We start from the raw sequence: 5,500 nt of genomic DNA, 5'->3' as shown, positions 1-5,500 counted from the left end.
TTATATACTAATTTATAAAATATATACACATGTATACGTTAAATATACACTTCTATAGAAGATATATGCACATATATACAAAACATATGCTACTTAATATAATAAATTAATAATATTTGGTAGTAAATTAATAATATATTAGAAGTAAATTTTTAATTTAAAGTAGAAAACTAGAAATTCAATTTAAAATTTTAAATTGTTAAATGAAAAAATATAAAAAGCAAGGACTAAGGATTGAATGAATTTGGGGAATTTTATTGATTGCAAAATGATCCAAAATTTATAATTTACATGAATGAAAAATCTACAAATTATGCATCATTTTATCCAACTCATTCATGTTAATATTAACGGGAACTTGCATAGGATAGTCGAAGTCAACGGGGGCAAAATCATGCATTGGACTTGATTCTGCTGAGTTCTCCCGTGAAATCATAATTTCTTCAAGTTTCAGCTCGTCGTTCGGCTCCGGTTCCATTCCTTGCTTTCTTCTTTCCACTCTAATCCAATCTCTGAGGCAAACTAGAACTTCATTGCATTGCTTCCCAATGAGTGTCGGTTGTCTCCAAGATATTATCGTCCCTGACTAAAGGCGCTCTCTGATGCAACGGTTGACATTGGAACGTTCAAGATATCTCTAGCTAATCTTGAAAGCACAGGATATTATGTTTCATTACTCCTCCACCAATCCAACGTGTTGATCCGTCGCCTGCGATCCTTTAGTGTCGTCCGAAGATAATATTTCAGCTCTTCCCGATAAGTTGATGTGTAAGTTCTTTCATCAACTGTTTCAACAATTTAAATCATAAAACGAATCAGAAAAATCACTATATGCCGGCCTTTTAGAAGATGATGGCTCCTCGGGAGGACGAGGAGCGACAGTTGGAATAATATTTGTAGGTACAGCTAAATCAAATAAATCAGCATAATGATTATATAATTTTTCTATGTAATCCTTTGCATCAGCTGTAGCCGTCGACAGATCAGGTTGTACTTGTTCAGAATCATGGTTAGTATTTATTTCTAAGTTAGTATAAATAAGAGTACTAAAGTGACACATATGATTATATTTCATGCACGGATTTAGCATAGCATCAACCAAGTAAATAGGGGGAATCGGGAAAAAATATTTTTTAAATTTCGTAAACATAGCGCCAACAGCTTCTTTATAACCTTCTTTATTTTTATATTCTTTGAGCAAATCAAAAATATCGGCTATATATGCCAAAATATTATGAACAGTGGGATAATAAGCACCGAAAAATTCAACCGTAGCTACATAAATTTTTTCTAAAAACTTAACAAGATCATTAATTACAACCCAATCAGAATTATGTAGCATGCAATCAGCAGAATCAGCAAATGAACCGCAATGTTGGTTAAAAACTAGTGTAATAGGAATTCTATATTTATAACAAGTTTTTAAAAATTCATACGTAGAATTCCATCTAGTATCAATTTCCTCAGGCATCAAAATCGGTGTAAGTCCATTTTCTTGACATTTGACTTTAAATTCTCTAATTCTCGATCTATGATTATTTCCTTGAATAAAACCAACGGCAAGACGAATTTTTTCAATATAAAGCTCAAAAAACTCAAGACCATCTTTTACAATTAAATTATATATATGACATGCACACTTAATATGAAAAATTTCAGGCGAAGGCGGAGATAGTGTAGATTTTAATTCTTTTTATAGCAATCTTGTTGTTAGAAACATTATCAAAAGCAATACATAAAATTTTATTTTCGATACCATAATATCTGGCAATTTTAACAATAGAATCAGCAATAAATTGTCCAGTATATTTACGATCATCATCATATAATAAAACAAGAATACATTTTTGCATCATGAAATTACCATCCATCCAATGACAAGTAACAGTTAAATAATCATTTTTATTTACAGCACGACCAAGATCAGAAATTAGGGACAATCTACATTGAATATTTTTTTAACAATGTTGATAAATAAAAATAATATTGTGAATGAAGTCTAAAAATATCAGACCGACAAGTAGTTTTAGGAATACCGTTAAACATAGGATTATAAATTGCTTGTATATAATGAATAAATGTATCAGAAGAAGGAAAACTAAAAGGCAAACAACCCACAGGTACCATTTTAGCTATTTTTTTCCGGTCCCTCAATTTATTATACTTCTTTGCTACGTGACCGGTTGCTGAGTCCATTCTAGTTTGCGTTGGCCCACCAACATCCCCACCACCTTGTGCAGTATTTAACTCTCTTTTGTGATCTCAGCTATATGTCTCATTAACGTATCCGTACCCCCTTGCTTGCCTCCACTTCTATGCTTATATATTTGTTGACAAATATTGCATTGCACCTCAATATCTGATATACGTTCAAAAAATTGCCATGCAACACTAGTTCTTTTACGAGGTCTTGGGGCACTGGGAGGACGGGGAGGGAGATTAACCGATTCAGATCTAACATTAGCATCTCCTACTGCGGGTGTCTCAGCAATATTTTCATTATCTTCGTCTAAATTAACCGTATCTACTTCATTTTCTTCTTCTATACCGTAATTTTCTTGAGCTTCTACATAATCCATATCATGAGCACCTACACCTATTTCTTCCTCAAAAGGTGTACCAAGCGGTACCGGAGGCGAAGGCATACGGGTATATCTACTACTTGAACTACCTCTACCGCTAGTAATTCACTTTTTACTACCACTGCCACTTCCGGGACAAATTTTTTTAACACCTTTAGTAGCGAGGTTTCTTAATTTATCCATAATATAAATTAAATTAAACAAAAAATATTAAAAATACACAAATATAATAAAATTAAATATTAAACAACTAATACAATAAATAAAAATTAAACGTAACAGATGGAACAACAATACCAAATTTTGAAAGTATCCGAAGGTTGTGACTTTAGAAACTTCCGCTCGTACTTTGTAAACGAAAAATTAAAAAATTAAACTGAACACTTTAAGAAATTAAATATATTGAATATTTGAGAATTGAGAGAGAATGAGATTTGAGAGAGTGAAAAATTGTGTGAAAAATGATTTGAAGTTGTAGTATATTTATAGAATTTTTTTTGGGATTAAAAAATATTTTTCAAAGTTAATTTTTTATTTTTTTTTAATAAATGGGCCCAAACTAGTCGTTTGGATCCAAAATGGGCTATATAGCCGTTGGGCCAACGGCTAGTTTGACCCTAAATCCCAATTTTTTTTTTATTTTTTATTTTTAAAAAAAGGTATTCGGGCTGCGCCGGTTAACCGGCATGCCTGGACCGAGCTTGGTTCGGGCCGAATTATCCGGGTCCATTTTAAAAAAATAACCGGCCCGGGACCCGAAATCCTAAAGCCCTAGGGCTTATCGGGCCGGGTTACTTACGAGGGTCGGGTCAATCCAACCCACTTGACACCCTTATTTTCACTCAATAAATTTCATTGATTTATCTCTTAAGTTCAAAAATAAGTGTGCGTATGCGGGTTTGTGTTATAATTTATAAAGCTTTTCACTTTCTAGAGTATTATTTTAATGTGAGATTCTCTAAGGTGTAACATGCAATTCTTTCTCGAAAGTTTATCAATCTAGAAGTCTGTATGCCCACTCTTCGATCCACCTCCTCATGAGATTATCAATATCTTTTACGAATTAAATAAGCAATTTGCCTTTCAAATTACTAGAAGTTCTCAATATCTTACTAATTTTTCCCCATTATACCTAAAACTAGATGTCGAAGGCCCGTGTCAGTACGGGTTCAATATATGTTATTTTTTAGTCTCAATTTACGTGACACAAATATAATTTAGATAATCAATTATATTTTTAAGATGCTTTAGTTATTTTAAGTTGTTAACTATCGTAATTTATAAGATTTTTACTTTAATTTTCAAATAAGAAATGTTACTCTCCTTGTTCAAACTTTTGTCACATTGATAGTCAATTATATTTTCAAAATAATTTAAATTTTTTTATTATTGAGATTTATAATACCTCTTCTCTATTCCTATTTAAGTGACACTGATATAATTTTGAGAGTCAACCAAATATTTTATATATTTAAATTTTTTAAAGTTGTTAATTATTGTGATTTATTGTACTTTTATTTTTGAAATATATAACAAATTAATTTTTTAAAAGATATTTTAAGCTATTAACTATTGTAATTATAGTACTTTTTATATAATTTTCAAATAATAAATTTTACTCTCCTTGTCTAAACTTTTGTCACATTGATAGTCAATTATACTTTTAGTTATTTCAATTTTAGCGGCACTGATATAATTTTGAGAGCCAACCAAATATTTTAGATCTTTTAAATTTTTTAAGTTGTTAATTATTCCGATCTATACTATTTTTTTAATATATAAAAGATTTTTTTTTTTAAGATATTTTAAGTTGTTAAATATTATAATTTATAATACTTGTTATGTACTTTTCAAATGATATAGGTTACTCTCCTTGTCAAAATTTCGTGACATTGATAGTCAATTATATTTTAAAAATAATTTAAATTTTTAATTACTGTAATTTATAATAGTATTTCTTCTATTTCATTTTAAATAATACTGATATAATTTTGAGAGTCGGCCAAATATTTTATATCTTTTAAATTTTTTAAGTTATTAATTATTATGATTTATAGAAATTTTTTCGTACTTTTGTTGAAATATATACCAAATAAACAAAATAAGACAAACAAATTTAAACCAATGAAGTTGTGCCAAAGCAGACAGATTGACCTTTAAATTTTTAAAGTTGGTAATTATTGTGATTTATAGTAATTTTTTAAAATATATAACAAAGTAGTTTTTTTTTTTTTTTAGATATTTTAAACAGTTAACTATTGTAATTTATAATATTTTTATGTAATTTTAAAATAACAAATGTTAATTTTCTTATTCAAATTTTTGTGTCATTGATAGTCAATTATATTTTCTAAATAATTTAACTTTTTAATTATTGTGATTTATAAATAACTTATAATAGCTAATTAAAAGTTTTATAACAAAATTATTATAAAAAAAACTGTGCAAAAAAGTTAAGTGAATCACATATAAAACATCAAGTTAATTTAAAATTAATATTATTAATTTTTTAATACTTAAATGACTTTATGATAATTTTTTAATACTTAGATGACTTACAATAATTAATTAGGGGTGATATAGTAAAAACAGTTGAAACAGCTAAATCACACATATCATAAATATCTATTTTATTTTTTTATTAAATATTCTTAATTTTTTAATCTAAATAACATATAATAATTAATTAAAAGTGATATAGTATAATCCCGGAGCAAGCAACTAAATTGGTCGGCAAAGAGGACGACGGAAAGCTCCTCTCAATTGACTCTTATACATAAGTAAAAAAATATAAATATAATTAATATAATCTAATAGGTAAATGACTTATAATAATTAATTAGGAATAATATAGTAAAATCACGATTAAAGCAGTTGAAACAGACAACACAAGAAGGCACGTCGACCTGCCTGCTTAT

The sequence above is a fragment of the Capsicum annuum genome, chromosome 1 (genome assembly GCF_002878395.1).
Source record: "Capsicum annuum cultivar UCD-10X-F1 chromosome 1, UCD10Xv1.1, whole genome shotgun sequence".
In the NCBI taxonomy this organism is placed as follows: domain Eukaryota; kingdom Viridiplantae; phylum Streptophyta; class Magnoliopsida; order Solanales; family Solanaceae; genus Capsicum; species Capsicum annuum.
Note: the sequence above shows the minus strand (reverse complement) of the source record.